A 20,157-nucleotide genomic window follows, 5' to 3' on the forward strand; every position below is an offset into this window, starting at 1 on the left:
GTATGGCATTCACAGGTATACGTACTTCATATTAGATGCGAAGGCATCTCAATCACCCGCCTTGTCCCAGCATCCGGCGTCGGCGTCGTCGTCGTTGGCGTCCGCCCCTCCCCCATTCTCCTCTCCGCCGCTGACCCCCTCTCCTCTCCGATAGCGAACACTCTCGCTAGAGTGTACTAGAAGGAGTTCTTCTAGTACACTCTACTCTCGCGAATGGCATTGGATTGGATTCGATTGGATTGGCTTGGCTTGGCTCTGATTGGATTTGGATTGGATTGGATTAAAGTGGATTGTGTTGCGTCATAGCCGCGGCAGGCGCACTGGCGCCGGCGCGTCCCCTCACCGTTATGCGCGCTATAAAACGCGGTGCCTGCGCCGCTCCGCTCCATCGTTCCAGCGCCGTTCCTGAACCCCCTATGCGTCGCATCTAGACGGGTTCCCGCGAGGGGAGGTGGGAATTTTTTTCTATAAAATTCAAAACGTACAAAAATACCACTACGGTGGGATTCGAATTCACGCCGGCAGAGTCCAATGGATTAGCAGTCCATCGCCTTAACCACTCGGCCACCTCGTCTTTTTTTTCCTTATTGCATAGAAGACTATCTTTAAAGCCACTTTTTGTTTCTTTCAGAAAACTTAGAGGTAATTTTTTTTTCGCTATATGAAATCTTGTACTGTAATTATTGTTTGTTTATGAAAACTGAGGGCTGTTTTTTTCTTCTTGCTGCGAATTCTTCAATTCTACTTATTGTTTCCTGAAATCTGAGAGATAATGTGTATGTATTTTTTTTTTCTAGTGGAATTTTTATTGTAATTATTGTGTCTTTCTGAAAACTGAAAGCTGACTATCTATGTGTTAATTGTGTGCATTCTTCTGTTATTTTTATTGTCACAAAGGACGCGCCATTTCCCGCAGAGTCGTGCCAAAACGAGACGGGGGGAGGAAGACGTCACCTTGTCACGCTTTTTTTTTTTTTCCTGTAGCCTTTTTGACCGTCCCCCTCGACAAGTCATTCCTGTACATGTTGTCGCAATAAACTTTCAAACAAACAAACACTCTAACAACATTAATAGTGCGTTCACTGGCATATATTTTAAAAGTCCGGTAGGCACACAGACGCCTCAAGAAGATGCAACCAGTCCCCCGGCTGCGATTGCACCGCATAGGCACTGTACAGGAGCGCACATCGTTTGCGAAAAATTGCCTTAGTTACACGAGGTTCCTCCGCATTATGGTCAATCATGCGACACTTCCATAGGCTAAACAAACCGATCAGCACGAGAAGGTCATATGGCACGGAACAGTTCTTCATCACTGGCAGGAATCGTATGCTGTAAGGGGTCATGTCTATGCCCTTTTTAAGAGTCCGCTGCAGAACATTCCAAAAAACACAGCATCCCGACATAAAACAAAGCAGTGATCAATTGTCTCAGGCTGGTTACACAAGCGACAGTTAACAGACCAGGACACATATACACCTTTACTATTGAGCCATGTTTTAAAGGGACACTGAAGTGATTTGTAAACGTTGCGGGATTAATAGCGCAAATCGTCCGGAGTCCATTGGCCATGTTTCGACCACTCTGAGTGGGTTTATGCGAATTTATTTAGTAGAAAAATCAATTCGGAAATGCTGTCCTCCTCTCTGAATCATCGCCCTTTATGTGGCGTTTTCGTGTGACGTCAGAAGGAGATGACTTCGCTTGACTGCGCTACTGCACGGCTCGCCGACCTTCCGACAGAGTCAGTCGGTCCAGCGTTTAGTCCGCCGGCCGCCGACGGGTCGTCGCAGTTCGTTTGCTCACTTGAAAATAAGCCCCGGCACGTTTGTGAATGGATGAATGTGCCTTTCTTTAGTTTGTTAGTTTGTACAGTGTACCAAGCTCCAAGTCCAGGTCGCTGCACAAGCGCACATGCGACGCTTCGCTGACTGGTACGCTAGTAGGAAAATCTAAGGCGACTTGAAGGCGGGAGAAGAGTCAGAGAAGTCAATATAGGTACTAAGAAAATAAAATCAACTGAAACTTTTACCGTACAGCGTAGAACTAGAGAGCAGGAAGCACTTCTTTGCTAAACAAGCACAGCGGTCAGCAGCACGACTGCGCATCTGCGAACGCGTTTCCGTCTAAGAAAAGCAAATGCTAGACGAGAGATATAGTGGAAATTTGGGGGGCGCTTACTGCACGAGCGCTGTACAACGAATAGTCACCTAAGCTGCTTGAAATGTCAAAACTAAATGAAAGTGTAAACTTGTTATACATTATATACCTCATATTTCCATCGCCGGCAGCGCTAGCACGTGGCAGAGTGGTTTGCAGCGCCAGACAAATTATTTCGGAAGTTGCAAGTTCAAGTCTCCGATGATACATTCTTTTTTTTTTTTTGTAAGCTGATTTTTTTCGTTTTCGGCCGTTGTTTTCTATACTGAGTTCACCATTTTTGGGCCGCAACGTTCACTGCTCCACGAGCGAGTTCGCAGAACACGTGCAGACTGACACTGACGCGCTAGCGAGTTCTCGTTGGCGTGCTGTTGCCATAAGTACCGACTGCTTGCGTTCAGTGGGCACAGACCAGAATCAACAGACTCTTGGCCTGGTGCGAACACGCTTTTTACTATACATGCATGAGTGAGGCAAGCTCCAAATATGGGGGAAAAGCGCATGGCATTTGAGCGTCTGCGGTGACGCGGAGGGCGTTCATCCACTGCGCCTCGGCCAGTGATTGCTACGATTCCAAGCCGATCAGTTTCGACCTTTCTCTGTGGTTTCGACAACAATCAGCAATTCAATCCAACCTGCCGTACTTGACGATTCAATGTTTTTTTTTTATGTTTTTACTTTCAGCGATCAGTTCCTTCGTTTTTTTAGTTAGTTTTCCAGTTTGCTCTCTACATGTTGCTCCTCCCACAGACCGCTGCTGATTCCCTGAGCGCCGATGTTAGGTTGTCATTTAGCCTGTCTCACTGACTTCCTCCTGCTCGTTCAAAAGCGAGAATTTGTTTTGAAGAGTTATTTTAAACTCCTGCGATCTCTCTATGACTGATTCCATGCGGGGTTTCTCAGTCTCAGTTTTGACGAGTTTTGTTCTTTCTCTTCTAAAATTCGGCCTTATCCTGCATCCAACCATCCTGTGATTGCTACTCCGAATCTTACTTAGCACCTCTACGTCCTGTCACCTATAGAGTGAAGTCAATTTCGTTTTTCGGTGTACCATCGGGACTTTTCCAAGTCCATTTCCTATTCTTTCGTTTGTAGAAGAATGGGTTCAGAAACATCAGTTTGTTTCTTTCTGAAAATCCAACAAATGTATCTCCTCGACTATTGCGATTGTCTATACCGAAGTTTTCCAATGACCTTTTTCCCATTAGCTTCCTACCGACCGTTGCGTTAGTATCCCATCACGATCGCGAACTGTGTTGTGGGCTTCATCATTGCTGATTCCACATCCTAGTAGAAGCTATCTAACGGCTTAATCATCACAGCTGGTTGTTGACGCATAGGTCTGCCCTATCTTTAACCTGTGTCGCTTGTTTAGCTTGATCACGACAGCCGCGACTCTCGCTAATGCTGAAAAACTCTTCCACGTTTCCTGCTATTCCTGTGTGGATTAAAAATCCCATTCTGTGTTCTTTCTTCTCTTGGGGTCCTCTGTAGCATATATAGCGAATCAGAATAGGAAATGAGGGGCTCGTTGAAAGTAAGACAGAAATAAGGGTTGGCAGTCAAGAAAACCTCGGAAAGCAAAGGGGAGGATGTGGTAGGTAATTGAAACAGATAAAGAATCTGGAAAGAAAAAAAGAAAGTGGAGAAAAAATGCCCGCCAGGTGGGATCCGAACCCACGACCTCCAGAATACCGGTCTGGTGTGATAACCACTACGCTACCGGCGGGGCTATATTTCCCCTCCACTTTCTGGGTATTTATGTTAGGCATTTTTGTTTCCTGCGCTTGGGGGTGGTAGCCAGGTGGTAGCCAGGGTGGTAGACAGAAAATAAGGGTTGGCAGTCAAGAAAACCTCGGAAAGCAAACCCCCAAAGCAAACCCCGACAGCAAACCTTTTGGCAGTCTTAGTGCCAAGGGTAGCTTAAGAGAATTCAACGCTGGTCGACCACTCTCGACATGTCGTAGACACTCGAGTCCCGGCCCGGCGGTTAAAAAGAAGGTCCCATACTCCCATTCACCCCGAGTAGCCCGAGTGGCGCTGGCTACCACCCCAAGTGCATGAATAAAAAAAAAAAACCTTAACATAAATAAAGTTGTGGGGAAACAACCCCGCCGGTAGCGTAGTGGTTATCGCACCAGACCAGTATTCTGAAGGTCGTGGGTTCGGATCCCACCCGGCGGGCATTTTTTCACCACTTTCTTTCTGACTCAAAAATTTCTTCATCTGTTTCTATGACCCACCACAACCTCCCTTTTGCTTTCCGAGGTTTTCTTGACTACCACCCTTTATTTTCTGCCTTATTTCACGGAGCCCCTCATTTAACATTTCTGATTCGCTATATATATATATATATGTGTGTGTGTGTGTGTGTGTGTGTGTGTGTGTGTGTGTGTGTGTGTGTGTACAGCGACAGCGAATAAGAATGGGGAATGAGGGGCTCGTTGAAATAAGACAGAAATAAGAGTTGGCAGTCAAGAAAACCTAGGAAAGCAAAGGGGAGGATGTGGTAGGTCATTGAAACATAAAGAATTTTGAAAGAAGGAAAAAATGCCAGCCAGGTGGGATCCGGACTATATATATATATATATATATATATAGATAGATAGATGGATGCCCGCTAGTGAGCTCCATGAAGCCTTCTTCTGTCCTTCTAACTTCGCTTAACCCTATGATATCCCACTTGATGTATGAGAGATCCTCTAGTAGTAAAGCCAAGCTTTCCTCGCTAGACAGAGTGTGTGCTTTGAACGTTCCCAGGGTCAATTTACAAAGGCGGCCTGTCCGAACCCAGGGATTGTTAGCACCCTCTGCTGTATGGCTGTTCTGGCCGCCGGCGTGGGCAGGTTCTCTACAGCTACTGGGGACTGAGGGCCGAGAGTTGAGTCGGTCGGTCATAGGAGGTGGCGGCCATTTGCTACACCACATGTGATCAGGTTCTTCTCTCGTGAGGTAGTGCTGTTTGTGACCCTAAGAGCCTTCCTAGCATGGCTGAACCTGTAGCGTTCTTAGGTATCCGGGACGATGGTTACTTCAGGAGCAGGCAGCACTTCACATCTGCATGGGTACGGCGCAGAGCTAGACGAAGAAGGGAGAGAAAGTGAGAAAAGCTTCCCGTGGACGACGTTACCGCGCAAGCCGGCAGTGATATCGGGCCAGCGTGTCCTGTTTTGCTTTTTTTACGCGCGGCTCTGAAGGAATAAGCTGGGGCGCTACCTTACTGATGAGATCCACTGACGTCTAACCGTTGGAAAAGCGAGCTGGTGCGGTGCTCAAGTGTATAGCTACGATGAATGGCTAGTTTGTAGCTCAGCTGACCAAAAGAGCCGCTTAAGGTATATTAGCGTTCTTCCTCGCCATTTTAACACTATTCTAGCCCGAAAAACTGTATGTCGGAACAACGGTGGCCTTTTCGCAGGGCTGCGCGAAGATTAGGCAACCCTGTGCTCTCATAAGACTGGAAGCCTTGGGACCGCAATGGGGGTTCAAAAACTCTATTTCCGTAATTTTATTCATACAATCCGATTACATATCTCGCTAGCCCTTGCTCGGGCGGTCACAGCATGTATTGTAATTATTTGTGCACCCACGGGTTGTCGAGTTATTCAAATTTTAGCGATTTTCCCTGCGTCGCCCCGCCTCCTGGGTATGCTCACGGCGTTTTCGACATAGCGCTGAACCTATTTGGTGTTTTTCCCCTTCGTAGCTGAGTGTCCGGTGTTGCGGGAGGTCTTCTGTAGCTTTCCGAACAATCTTTTGACCCCACCTAACAAATAGTGTCCTTATTTCCGAATTCAATCCCGCGGCTGGCCCAACTTATGTCCTGTCCTATAAATACCTAGGCGTGCACATATCATCTACCCTGTCCTGGAAAACTCACATCAATTTCGTTGTTAACAATGCCAAATTTACCTTAGGGTATCTCCGGAGAAACTTTAATGCTACTTCTTCTTTGAAATTGCTTCTCTATAAAACATTAGTTCGTCCAAAACTGGAGTATGCGGCCACTGTTTGGGATCCGAACACGGCGTCCCTCTGTTCTGAGTTAGAAAGAGTTCAAAATCGAGCTTCGCGTTTCATACTTTCAAATTGTCACCGCACATCCAGTGTTACATCTATGAAAGCAAGCCTTTCTTTGCCTCTTCTTGAAAAACGCAGAAAAGTGTTTCGTTTATGCTTGTTCCATAAGTTTTATAATTGTAATCCCATCCTCAGAAGCAGGCTATTGTCCAGTCCATCTTACATGTCGTCCCGGATCGACCACCAGCACAAAGTTCACGTTCCATCGGGTCGCACAAACCTGTTTCAGGATTCCTTTGTCCCCAGCACTTGTGCAAGTTGGAATCGCCTTCCTCGGTCCGTAGCTGAAATCGGCAATGAGATTGCTTTTCGCTCAGCCATCACCAACCTGTTTTCATAACAAGCTGTTATTTGTAATGTTTATTGTTGTTGCTGCTTTTGTCTGTATTATTGTGTATTTCCCACTCCCCTCTGTAACGCCCTTGGGCCCTGAGGGTAACACAAATAAATAAATAAATAAATAAATAAATTAGGCTTGCGGCTACTACGGTTTGTATACACAGCGTATCGACGAGCGCTGTTGTTATTTCGGCCGTTCGTAGTTTCTAAGTGCCTGTCTTATGCAGTGGGAGGGTTTTTTAACCTATTTCAACTGTTTAAAAGCAACGCCAGGTGGATTACTTGGTTATTATGTGATTTTGCACAGGCTGCTTCGAGAAATATAGGGCTACGGTTAGTTTTCTTTACACTTGGTATTTTGGCGGTAACTTTCCTAAAAGTGCGCCTAGCGAGCTGATTTAACTTGTCAAACTACCGAAACAGTACCGCCATAACGCGAGTACGGCCTTAAAAGGCCACTCTGTCTCAGAAGTCAGTTAGGTTTGTTTTACCTACCGTGACACCATGGTGTGTCGCAACGCGTTCACCCCCACGCCGAAAAAAAAAAGAAAACGTTTATATCTGTAAACTATTGGCGCTAGGATCTTTAAATTTGGTACAGAGGTGCTCTACAACTATATGATAGAGGAAAGCGAAGGTATTAAAGCTTACATGTCAGATCCTGACGAAAATGTGAAAATTCGCACATCTCCGTTCAAGCGCGTCCTCCAGGAATGGAAGCTTCTCAAAGCTATAGATATACGGTGGCAGTTTGTTTACATTTCGGCTTTGGGCTATAACTTTACCGAAAATAAGCCGAGCGAGCTGATTTAACTTGTCAAACAATCGGAACTGCATGCGATAACGCGAGTATGGCCTTTAATGTGTCACCTTTTCGCGGGAGGCATATAGTCATGAGTGTTTTGCTTGTGCGTGACTCAACGCGCGAGAGCGTTCCCCGCACCGAAAAAAGGAAACGTTTCTAACTGTAAAATTGATTGTGCTAAGAGGTTTAAATTTAGTGCAGAGGTGATCTAGAACTTTATGAAAGAGGAGTGCGAAAGGATTGGCGAATGCCAAGCAGGAGGTACCGATTCGCGCCGTACGCCCCGAACCCGAACGTTAGGCCCACGGAGTGCCTACGTGTTGCTGTGGGTGTTGTGGAAAAGTGTTTGCGTACTTCCAGAGCAGCCCATACTCGCACTGTGGGAGTAGGCAACCAAAAAATCCATCCCGAGAAAGCTTCGCTTTCGACCACGTCGTCGTAAGATGGCGGGTTACAAGATTTTGCTTTTTTTTAAATGCAGAGCATTTCAGTAACTCACGATGTCACCCGCGTTGACGTCCGTAGTCGTAGTCCGCACCCCTCCCCCTACACTATATAAAAAAATACTATCCGGCGCCTGGTTTCGATCCCTCGACCCTGCGGGCAGAACGCAATGTACATGGTGCTCTACCCACTGCGCCACAAAACCGACACAGAATGGGAGGCTACGAACGCGCCTTATATCCTTGACTCATTCAAACTACGTCAAGAAGCTGCTGATACAACGCATTCACTACCACCAACTCCCCAAACACTAAACGTTAACGCAATACACCCACCCCCTATGCGACGCATTTACTCGAGTCCCTCTCGCGGCGAGATGGGCCCAATTTTTTCTTTCTTCCTGACTCTACTTTTACATTCTGAAAATTTTCTGTTCTCTGTTTACTTTTCTAATCCTGGCATCTTAAACTGAACATCTCGCATCCTGATTAGGTAAACAACGCCTTGGCTAATCCTCCGCATGGGTATGTTCATGCTGTGAGGCAATCAACCAACCAACCCACCAACACGGCATGTGAACCGTCTCGAAAATAAACAAGTGGCGTACATCATTAGGGCAGTGGCCCAGCTCTGTGCCTCCATAAGGGTTAGTGGCACAGGAAGAGTTAGTGGCAGTCACAGGCGTCACAAGGGATTATCAAGAAGTCTCCTTCGTTGATCTATGTGTGGGTAATAATTGCTCATGGATCGCATTTTCAACCTTTTTATCGTCATCATCATCAGCTCCGTTTCACACGTCATCTTTTGCCACTGCGAGCTAGGCTCGCGCCGTTCTGAGCACGAGCTGGCTGGATCTAAGATGCGCGTTCCCTGCCCGCGGGCTCCGAGGTCCTGGAAGACAAAGGCCATATCGCCCAAGGATGGCTTCACTGCGTGCTCACCCAACTCTGCCGTTAAGCTGCCTTGCGTTCAACCGGAAGAGGACCTCACTTCAATGGCAGCGCAGAGCGACGTACAACTGGGCCCGTCCCAAGGAAGATTCCTTCGGAAAGCTCCAGAAAGGCTTAGCACGCGCCCTATGTCCGGGTCGGCTCAAAACAGCGCATCTGAAGCCTCCTCAGCCTCAAGTGCCTTGGAGCAGCGATCGCAGAAGGCACCGGGATGACCTGCTAAGAAGATTCTGCGGCATGGACGGTGGCAGAGATGGAAATCTTGACGGGCTGCTTTTAGAAAAGTCGACCAGAGCAGCTCGCACCTCACCGGCGGCTCGCAAACTCCGTGAGATACTCTTTTTTTTATGTTTTTTTTTCCCGGAACCATTGAACCAGTTTTAAATCTTAACGCTTCAAATAGCTCACGACCACTGGAGTTTTCTTTTTTATTTTGTTGAATGCATGTTAGCATGCGTTATCGCGGCTTCTTTCAAACGTTCCTCTTGTCTTGGGTGTGTGGGAGCAGCTTGCTGTTGCCTCATTCATTGTTTTACTGGTTCTGGCAGTTGTATTTTTGGTGAGCCGCTCCCCAAAATATCTGAGGTGTGAGTCCTTTTTGTTCGAACACTTTTACCATTGACTTGTGTTGTGGAATATTTGAAGTTTTTCTGCCACAACATTATTTCAATCCGGTTGGGGCTGTTTTTGTGTGTGTGTGCGCGCGCGCGTGAGCTTGATATTGCCTCATTCGTTGCGTGTCACTGGTTCTGACAGTTGCGTTTTTTTTACGATGTAACCCTAAATTGTTAACTAGCACACGGTTCTTTTTTTTAGCCAAATCTTATCGTTGACCTGATGTGTTGTAGAATCGTTGAACATTGGTTTTTGCCACGGAATTCTCTTGGCGTATTTCAAACCTGTTGTGGAAGTTGTGTTTTTCGTGACCTGCACCAAATATTTTTACCCTTCGCGATAGTCCTGCTTTTTTCCTTAGTACCAGTTTTGCCGTTACTTTGTGTTACTGTAAAATAGCGGAACACTGTTCGTTTTGCTGCCACTAGATCCTGTTGACTTATTTCGCATTTGTCGTGTTAGGAACGGTTTTTCGAGACCTGACCCAATTTTTCACCATTTTTTATAGCCGTGGTTTGTTGTTTTTGTTGTTGTTGGAATTCATTTCACCGTTAATTTGTGTTGTAAAATAGTTGTACAGTGCTTTCTGCCATGATATTTTGTTGAGTTATTATAAAACTGCTGTGGCTTTCGCGACCCACCCCAATGTTTTTCGCAACGATACTAGCTACATTTGTTCTAGCCTGTTTTGTCGTTACTTTGTGTTATGTTAGAATACTTGAACCCTGTTTGCAGCAGCAGGACATTGTTGTTTCAAACCAGTTTTAGCGGTTTTTTGGTTTTTTACTGGTCAGCCATACATCTTTTACCCGTCGCGCTAGTTCTGTTCATATCAGTTTTACCGTTGCTTTGTGTTTTTGTAGAACAGTTGAACACTTCTCCTTTATTTCCATGGAATTGTTTTATATTTGAAGCTTGTTGTGGCTATTTTTAATTGTTGATAGATACCGTTTAAGCTCGCGCAATTTTTCCAGTTAAAGCCCATTGTACCTTCTTGGTTTTGTTCCATGCGCTGTTCGTGCTTCTAGACCACTAATCTCCTTCTGTTGCCCCGAGCACCTTGACGCTCTTTTTTTGAAGTGTTGTTTGTTTTCTTTGAAGGTATTCTAAATTTTTGTTGATTGCATATTGTTTTAAGCTTATTACGCTGCTTCGTTCTTAACTACAGTCAGTTGTGAGGCCATTTTTGATGTTTTTTGCACCGCTTTGACGCGCAGCTTATGGGGTTCAGACCCGAATGAAACTTTGTTCTTTTTGCGCGCTCGTTTCAGTTTTCCGTGTTAGTTTCGCGCCCTTATCCTGTTCTTTCTTGTGTTTTTTGTTGGTTAAACTGTGTTAGGCCTCTATGTTGTACTTACGAAACCTGTTAGCCTTTTTCTGTTGCTTGCCGCCCGTCTGATGACGCTGCTTCCACAGCCGTTCTTTATTTGTTCGTGAGCTTCGGGCTCGCGCGCTGGAGGTTTCTTTTTTAACCAATGCTGCTATTGCCTTCATGCTAATCCTGGTCAAATGCATAACAAGTTCACTTTTTGGTGGGACCTTGTATGTATATGTTTTATTTTTTGTGATTTCGGAGCAGCCGATGGACTTTTTTTGCAGTAGCGCAACGTTCACATCGGCTTTTCTGTTCCGCGATCACTGATTTGGGGGGCTATTACATCCCTTTCTTAGTTGCATTTTTCTGCGTTATGGGTGGTCCGCGACTTTTGTTTCGGAAGTTGGAAGCTTCAGTTGACGTTTTTGACCCGTTGGTGCTCTTGTGCATACTTGAGGGGCCGCACTGACCTTGTCTTGCTGCTGTGCTAACAAATAGGTTTTTTGTTGTGCTGACTCGCGGCGTTTGCTGCAGTTGTTTTGAGTGTTCCTGTTTTTTGACACGTTCAGATTTTTGATCTGTTGCTTCAAACTGGCGCAACACGTTATATTAACGTTGGACAGTAATCGCTTTTTTTCGGAAGTTTTAGTGCTCTGTTTTTCTTCCTTTGAACTCTTGCCATAGGACTGGAACTGCTGATTGCTTTCGAACGGAGCGGTGAAACTTTTTGTTTTTTTCGCCATTTTATCTTAGTTTCGCTTTCTTGTTTCTTTTCGCTTTTTCACTTTTGCTCTCGCAGCTGGGACTGCTAAAATTTTGAATTACTTCTGGATGGACCTTTTTGGCACTTGTCTTACTTTGTCTTTCCTGCCTTTTTTCGCCTTCTCTCATTGCTGATTTTCTTGTGTTTTTCAAGAGTGAAGCACTTTCTGTCACGGAACTCCGAGTCATACATTCGTCGACCATGCCAAGAACCAATCTATAGTACCCCAGACGCTTCTGCAAGCCAAATCATGGCATACAATTTCGCCAAACTATAGCTTTATTTGTGGCTCTGTTTTAACATCGCAATATTTTTTTCCTCACAAATAAAAGTCTCGAACATTTCTGAAGATTAAAATTTCTCATGTTTGCACGGTGCCATGAGAGAGCTCTGTGAAACCTCATATGAATTCTAAGAGTAATGGGTGTGTGTATACACGTGTGGCGAAACATGTGGCGACTCAACCGGGGCTGTGAAGGGCCAAGGGTTTCTTTTCTTTTTACAACACGTAGGGTTCGTGTAAAACGTGTCAGGCAATAACGGGAAAAGATTCAGCAGAGGCACTTCAGAAAAGGAAGGCACTGCTGTTCCCGCAGAGGGCGAAATTTCTTCCTCGGCGGCTGTACGGAAACGCCACCTAGAGCTACGGCGGGTTTTAACATGGGAGTTTTCAAGGACGATTTCTATGAGACTTTAATGACTGACGGAAGGCCTTTGTTCCATGGTAAAAGAAGGCAAAAAGGGGGGGGGGGGGGGTTGAGAGAACGGCGGTTAGTCAGCTCGGGTGAGCAGACGACATGACGGAGCTGGCTGTGGTAACGCAGCGGGCGGAATTAGCGTTGCCACAGGAATTAGTGCAGGATCTTCAAAAAGACTTTACGGAAAATAACCACGGAAAGGCGGGGGAGTGCCCGAATCAAGTTTTTGCGACCTGACAATGTTGTAATAAATGATGCGAGTTGGATGAAATCTGAGTGTGGCAAAACAGACATGACACCTTAGGAAACACCTCGGAAAACTCAGACAGAAGGCAAACAGGCACGAGCGCTGACGAACAACCGGTGAAATTTTATTAAAGTTGGCAATGAATAGCCGACGCCGACGCCGCCTTTTGTAGCCAACGCCGCACTTTGTTTATCTCGTTTTTTTTTTTTCTCGCACCGGCGTATGGTTACGTTGATCCATTTATTTATTAGCCGCCACGGTGGCTAAGGCGTTGCCTGCTGAGCACGAGGTCGTGGGTTCGATTCCCGGCCGCGGCGGCCGCTTTTCTGATAAAGACAAGAAGCACAAACGCCCGTGCGTACGAGATTTCGGGGCGCGTTAAATATCCCCAGGTGGTCTTAATTAATCCGGAGCCCTCCACTACGGCCCGCCTCATAGCCTGCGTTGCGTCGGCGCGTTAAACCCTACAATTAATGACTCAATGAATGAATCAATGAATGAATCAATGAATCAGTCAATGAATCAATGGATCAATCAATAAATCAATCAATGAATCAATGGATCAATCAATAAACCAATCAATGAATCAATGAATCAATCAATGAATCAATCAATCAATCAATCTTTTATTTATTGCCAACTCTAATAAAATTTCACCAGTTGTTCGTCAGCGCTCGTGTCTCTTTGCCCTCTCTCTGTCCGAGTTTTCCGCGCTGTTTCCAAAGGTGTCATGTGTACCCAACTAGCCCAACGCTAAGCTTTAGTACAAGACATACAAAATAAGGGTTGCTGGCTGAGCAGGGCGGTGCCGTTTTTTAATTATGCGAGCAGTTAGGTCAGTGTTTGCCATGGCTTCTTTTATCCCCAGCTTTCTCGCTCAAAATTCCGACCTCTCAGGAACCTAGCAAAGCCACTTCAGGAAAGTACTATTTGGCATAAACGAAGACGCCAACGTGGAGATGAAAACTCTAAAAGAACTTTCTAGGATTCTGAATATATTTTGTGTAATTCGCTGTCAAATCCTACTCCCCATACATTTGTATGGGATAGTTTCCATGACTCTGGAGCTTAGTCGCTCAACTTGCTATGCTTGAAACTGCGCAAAAAGCAAGTTTTCCCCCCAAATATTAGCTGCGCGAAAATATTTTACATTTCACTAAATAACTACAGAGTAATCGCTGTTGAAAGGACTAATGTGAGCGGGAAAGCTGCACATGATGAAAATTGCTGCGGAACGCGGCGGAGAAGGAATGCCACAGCAAGACGTGTTTTTGGGCCAGTTTGTTCAAATAAGATTTAGCGCAGCCAACTCAAGGACGGCGAAAGGGCAGGGCGGGCCCGCCCTGTCCGTCCTGCCTCTTCGCCGTCCTTGTCTTTGCTGCGCTAAATCTTATTTAGCGACACAAAGGTACACCACAGAAAGGAACGCCACGAAGGTACACCAGCGGCGTTGTTATTGCAATGCGGCGTTCCCAAGTGTGCCCAGCATTGTTGCGACGTTGCCGAGGGGAGATTGAGAAGCAGGGGCAACCAGCGGAGGCGTGCATACTGCGACGTGAGCAGACGGGTTGATGTCCCCGCAGTTCATGTGTCCCGGGATTCATTCAGACAATGCGTGTGCGAGTGCTCTTCCCGGATAAAATGTCATCCTTATATTGGATCTGATAAGCGACAAGGTAAAAATTCGGGCTGGTCGGTACACATTCAAGAATAGCGAAAACAGCGCAAAGTACAGGACAGGGAAGAACAACAGGACGAAGCGGTAACAACTAAATGCTTTATTTCCGCGAGCGGTTTCATAAAGGCATGAAGAAAGGGGGAGGTGGGAACTCAAACAAACCAAAGCTTGCAAAGTTTGCAAGGCGAGGGTATCGGACAGATATCTCATTTCTTTTGGTAGTAGGTAGGGTCAATGGCGGAGCGTTCACACACGTGTCACCGCGTTCATAAATGCGGTGAGCCCCGCAAATTTCGCGAGTACGTTGGTCCCTGTATCTTTGGAAGATTTGACACTTCTTGGACAGAGGTTTGCATCCGCATTATTTACAGTGAGCGAAAAGATGACTAATAGGGACGCGCTTTGGTGCGTTCGCATTAATAAAAACAGCGCAAAGGACGGGATACGAAAGAAAATAGACAGGGACAGCGCCCGTCCCTGTCTGTTTTCTTTCGTATCCCGTCCTTTGCGCTGTTTTTATTAATGGATTCCTACCGACTCGCCCAGCTTCACACTCTCGTTCTCTGTGTTCGCATGTTCGCGCAAGCGATCATGAATACATCGCCCTCTTTGCCCTACATACCACCGTTTACAGGAAAAAGGAATTTCATAGACAACATTTTTGCAGCAAGAATGCCCGTTTCGCGTCATTGTGTCTGAGCGTGGAACATGGCAACGCCTCCTCGGAGGTTATCTTCAAAAATCCTTGGCTTTTCTGCAAATAGGCGACCCCTACCTCATCAGGAGACCGCTTTAAATCTCGTCGTTCTTCCTGAGTAAGTGCCCAAGCAATGTAAGCGCCTTTTCCGTTCGACGTCAAGGGCTTGTATTACTCGCTACCAAAGAACCTCCTTTGTGATGAAATGTCTCAGTGCATTGACCGTCATGGCACCGTCAAATTTCAATACTCGTGTGGGGTAAACGTGAGCCAGTTTTTAGAATTATTAAGCTTTTACCTGTTGTCTACCTTTATCTCTCATGACAACCGGTTCATGGTTCAGAAAGAGGGGATTTGCATAGGCTCATGTCTCGCACCAGTTAGCGATATTTTAATGGCCCGCTTTGACAGAGCTTTAATAGCTACCCTAGATCTTGATATTGTTCTTGATAATAGGAGAACGTAAGGTCGGGCGTCGTGTCACGGGAAACGCTGTTGCCGATGCGAGTGGGCAGTGTGGGGTCGGTAGGGTAAGCTGTTATTGCTGTGCAGAGTTACGTATGTACATCCACGACTTTCTTAGTTATAATGGTTTATCCCCACGCGGTGTGCGGAGCGTTAAAATCGCCAAGGACGAGCAGTTTGTGTCCGTGGGTGAGTTGTTTGGTCGTTCGGAGGAGTTTGTCCAGGCCCACAAGGGATTTCGATGGTGGTCTGCAGATATTAGTGATAAACAAGCTTTGGTGAATCTTGTTGCGTGGTAGTATTTCGACAGGGGTGTGTTCGATAGTGGTATCAACGGAGTGCTGTTGAGAGGTGTGCTGCTGCTTCGCAAGAATGGCAGTACGGAAACAACCGAGAGCGATGTGCGTATTATACCAACCCAATTTAACGTGACCTGTTTCCGTTTCTTGTAGGGCAATAACATCCGGACTGTGTTGCTGGCTGAAGTGGCGGAGGGAGAGAGAGAGAGTGAGATAGCCTTTATTACATCAGGTTAAAGATCCCCAGGTGGTCAAAATTAATCCGGAGCCCTCCACTACGGCGCGCCTCATCGCCTGCGTTGCGTCGGCGCGTTAAACCCTCACAATCAATCAATCAATCTTTATTACACCAGGAAGACGCTATGTCAAGTTGGGAAAACGGGAGTAGAAGGGGTGATGTTCGTAGCTTCAGACATCTTGAAAATGGATAGTTCAAGTTGAAGCTGGTTGACTCCTTACGAAGGCGGAAGAGGCCACGTGGGGTGAGGAGAACAGGCTCACGGCTCTAAACTGCTCGCGCTAGACCGCTTTCTTGAGAGTAGTGCGCAATTAAAGTCAGCGTGGAGGGTTCCAGTGTACGAGGGTCGATGTATGAGGAGGAGGCATCTGGAGGAGAGTTGAAGGTTCTGTAACACGTAAATTTCGGACAGTGACAAATTAAGTGCTGGAGATTAGCACTGTCGCTTGCGATTGAGGCATCTACAGTTCCACTGCCACACGGTGAGAGTAGGGGAGGTATCTAACATAAAATAAAAATATAATAAAAACAAACCTGATCAGAATATGTCTACGTCTTCAATTGTCCACACATTCTGGTCATTTGTTCCTCATCAGCTTCGTGTGATTAGGCGAATGTGGGTTCCAGGAAATTCAAAGACCTCATACAATGAAGTGGCTGATCAATTAGCCAGTCTCTTTTGGCGGCCCCGTGGTCGTGCGGTGTCCAGTTGGCAGCTTTCTATTGGGGGTGATATGCAGGCGTGTCCAACTACTACAGACTCATCGGCAAGACGCCATTTCCTCTTCTAGCGAATTTAACCACCTTCGTCATTCATGGAAGCCGGTTTTTTCTGAATCCAGGATCTGCGGGATAGCAATCACTTAACTTCGATGCGAAATTCTCCGATTAATTTTTACCTTCATAAATCTATCGTCGCTTCATTCCCTCAATGCCCTTTCTGTGATGAACCGGACGATATAGAACGCAATTTTTAATCGTTGCAGCTTCTCCCCAATGTAACACACGCTTCAAGAGTCAACATTTAACCGGAACCAACTTCTGCTCTCTAATTCCGCTGTTCTATCACTATGCGCTTCCGCCCTAGGAGTTTTCCACAGGGATGTTTTGTCTGCCCTTCACGCTTATGTTGCGGTGACAGGCCGGTTTCTCTGCTAGTTAGCTAAGTGTTAACATCTACTTGTTTTTTTCTTCCTGACATATATATACTTTCACGCATACCTCCCTAACTCACACTCACACGCAACAATATATTTTTCTTCACGCACTCACTCACACTCACGCTGACCAGCTGCCCTCACCACTCGCACTCACTCGCACTACGCACCCTCCCCCACTCGCACTCACTCGTGCTCAAGCTCACCGCTCGCCGTCACCACACGCACTCACTCACGTTCACCACTCGTCGTCACCACTCGCACTCTCTCGCGCTCACCACTCGTCGTCTACCCTCGCACGCGAGTGTGAGCAGCAGACCCGCCGCGAGTCATGAACCCGAACAGTATGGTGCACTACGGCGTCAGAAGGCCATCCAAACTATATTCCTAAATCAACACGCCACCAGAGAAATAATTCTAGGGTGCCCCATAGCAGGAGCTCAGTGACGACATATTACCGAAGCTAAGAGCAATCCCGTCGTCGACAACCATCACAGCGAGCGCCTCGTGCGAAGAATTCCCAACAGCGAGTACAAGCGCGACAGCGGCGCTCACCGCGGTAAGCCCCGCAAATGGCGCGAGTGCACTCGCAAGTGGTGAGCGGAGCTCACTGCGCCTGGGGCTCACACTCACTCGCGCTGACACTCGCGAGTTCAAAACGATGGCGAGGCTAACTCAGCGCTCACTCATGAGTGGTGAGTGAGGGGTGTGTGAGTGCACTCCTGCACTCCTGAGTGAACCTGCCGAACTATGCTTTCACGTTCGAAAGAATATTTTCTGTTCTCTATTTTCTTATCTAATTTCGACGTCTAAAGTAATACCACATACTGACTTGAACTACGATATCCTCTACTCGAGTTTCTTCCCTGATCCAGGAAGCTCGTTTCCTCTCCCTTAATTAACATTACTCCTATCATTCTTTTCTCCATGGCCCGCTGAGCTGACCTAAGTTTGCTTTCAAGTTGCTTAGTGAGGCGCCATGTTTGCGCTCCATATGTCATCACCGGCAGGACGCAAAGGTTTAATATTCTTATATAAATAGCTTATTTATATTACACGCCTCGAGCTTCGCGATCGCTGCGCCGCCTGCCGCCGCTTCTCCGCGGCGTTGACGGGATTTGCGCTGCGTGACTGGTAGGGGCTCGTGCAATGTTTTGGTTCTATTTCGCTTCTTTTCGCCTTTCCGCGCCCTAAAAAAACTAGTTATGGTGACGACTATAGGCAAAGAGTACGTTTAGGTCAATTAAAAAGCAGCTGCGTCTTCGTAGAGTACGCGATCGCCTGCAAGAGCTACCCGGGGACGCGGTTCTGCGCGCTTCGTCGCCGCTCTTCCGGGCGTCGGCGACGGCAGCAACATATCACCCATGTCACCTTCAAAACATCAGGCACAAATGAATTCGACTGACGCCTCGTTAAGACCTGATACTGGCACAATGAGAGGTTGGCGTCAATTTGCAGAGTGGACAACGAATGCGGCATCGTTTCGCATATATACGCCGCAGAAAAATATGTTTGGGGATGTGATTACCCAATCCCGGACAATACCTTATACCTTTTATAAGAATATAAACCATGCGAGAATGTAAAGTATATTCCAAGCCTGTGCGTCGTTAAATATGTGCCCACACACGCCATATAGCAAGAACCAAGGAAATGAAACCACAGAAAAATAAATGCTGTGCCAACGCGGAATTTAGAAACATAATAGCTCTAACGGATGTGAAAAAAAAAAAAAAACAGTGCAGCTTCTGGCATGCTAAAGACGTTCGTCTAAACTTAAGCCAGGTAGCTTTCACTAGACCAACTATACGCGAAATGCACTGCTATTTCGCGAGAAATCGGTGGGGGGGTGGGGGGGGGGGGGTGGAGGGGGACGCTGTGTACATATGCGGAGCGGAATCAAGTATACGTTTTAGTAATCACACACACACAAATCCCGCGTTCACTTTCTATTTGTTTTTCTACTTCAACGAAGAGCTGATCGTACGGCGGACGTATTTTTGGAAGTATACAGGGTAGGCTGTTCAACAAGCGAAGAAATGTGTCGTTGGAAGAGTGTGGTATGTGATAAGGCCCTCTGATTTCAGTTTCTGCTTTATTCTGGAGGCTTCCTGTGCCATATGACGATATTTAGAAGAAGCATTTAGTCGCGGACGCGGATTATATTCTAACCCCGTCTCCGCGCTGCTCGCAGAGGATATATGTAGCAGGTGAAGGTCTGCGGGCGCGCACCTCACGACAAGACGACTCTGTCGTGTGCTGACCCCCGAGTATAATTATGCATTGTCCATCGTACTTTTGCTGAATATTTCCGAAATTAACACAGACTGGCTTGTAAATGGTGGTTATCAATATCTGAGGTATAATATTGGCAAACGTAACTGGTGTGCTGTCAGGTATGAGTGCTCCGCTGATTATGTAAGCGCACAAAACCGATTTAAATCGTAGTGTATAGCCGTAGCATGAACATATGAGGAACCGGTGGTTACGGAGACACGGCTAGTAAATTCAGGTCAGTGTAACTACAATCGGCTCCATCATACGCCGATTCCGCGACGCTGGCCTGTGACACACACCTGGCGCTTATACAGACCGAAAATACCACACTAAGATCGCGTCGGAAACATTTACACTCTCGTAAACACACCCCATTTGCGCGCAGAGTGACTGCTCCACACAAACATGAATTTCAAACGCTCACAAATCGTAAATCTCAGTCGTGAACGTGCCGCAAAAGCAGCGGCGGCACTGGGGAGCGGGGCGCGGACTCCCGCGCCTGCTTTCGAAACGGGCCGCTAGGGGGATTTCAGTGGCGCCCCTACAGGCCGCGCTCGAGGCGTATTGGGTGTAAGGTCCCTGAAAGAACTAAGGTAGCGCCAACTGCTCCCTCCTTCTCCGCTGCCCTCCTCTTTTTTCTCTCCCCTCACCCGCGGCGCCGCCGTCCCTTTAACTCCGCGGCGGGGCCGCCATATTTGTTGGCCACTTGAGAGCAGACGCCCTCGCTACGCTTCAGGGCGCTCGCTGCAGTTTGCTCTTGTTTTCGCGCCGAAATCGCTCTTTGGTAGCATTTATAGGATTTCTAGAGCCCCGTTTTACCAACAGGCACTGAGTGATAGTGTTTTGTTTTATATTTTTGTCTACAAGGGGATATTTGCGGGGCGGATGCCGCTGGCGCATACGCACAGCGCGGTTTTTGTTTACGTGTGC

The 20,157-nt window shown here is 46.8% G+C and overlaps 1 non-coding gene across 1 annotated transcript; it reads left to right on the forward strand.

Annotated features, from left to right (window-relative positions):
* Positions 1–4,271: 4,271 nt before the first annotated feature.
* Trnat-agu (transfer RNA threonine (anticodon AGU)) lies at positions 4,272–4,344 on the forward strand. The gene has a single exon. It is a non-coding gene; the product is annotated as a tRNA-Thr (tRNA).
* Positions 4,345–20,157: the final 15,813 nt, after the last annotated feature.

This window comes from Haemaphysalis longicornis, unplaced genomic scaffold (assembly GCF_048455015.1).
Source record: "Haemaphysalis longicornis isolate Haplotype H1 unplaced genomic scaffold, Haemaphysalis longicornis Haplotype H1 scaffold_8, whole genome shotgun sequence".
Taxonomy (NCBI): Eukaryota; Metazoa; Arthropoda; class Arachnida; order Ixodida; family Ixodidae; genus Haemaphysalis; species Haemaphysalis longicornis.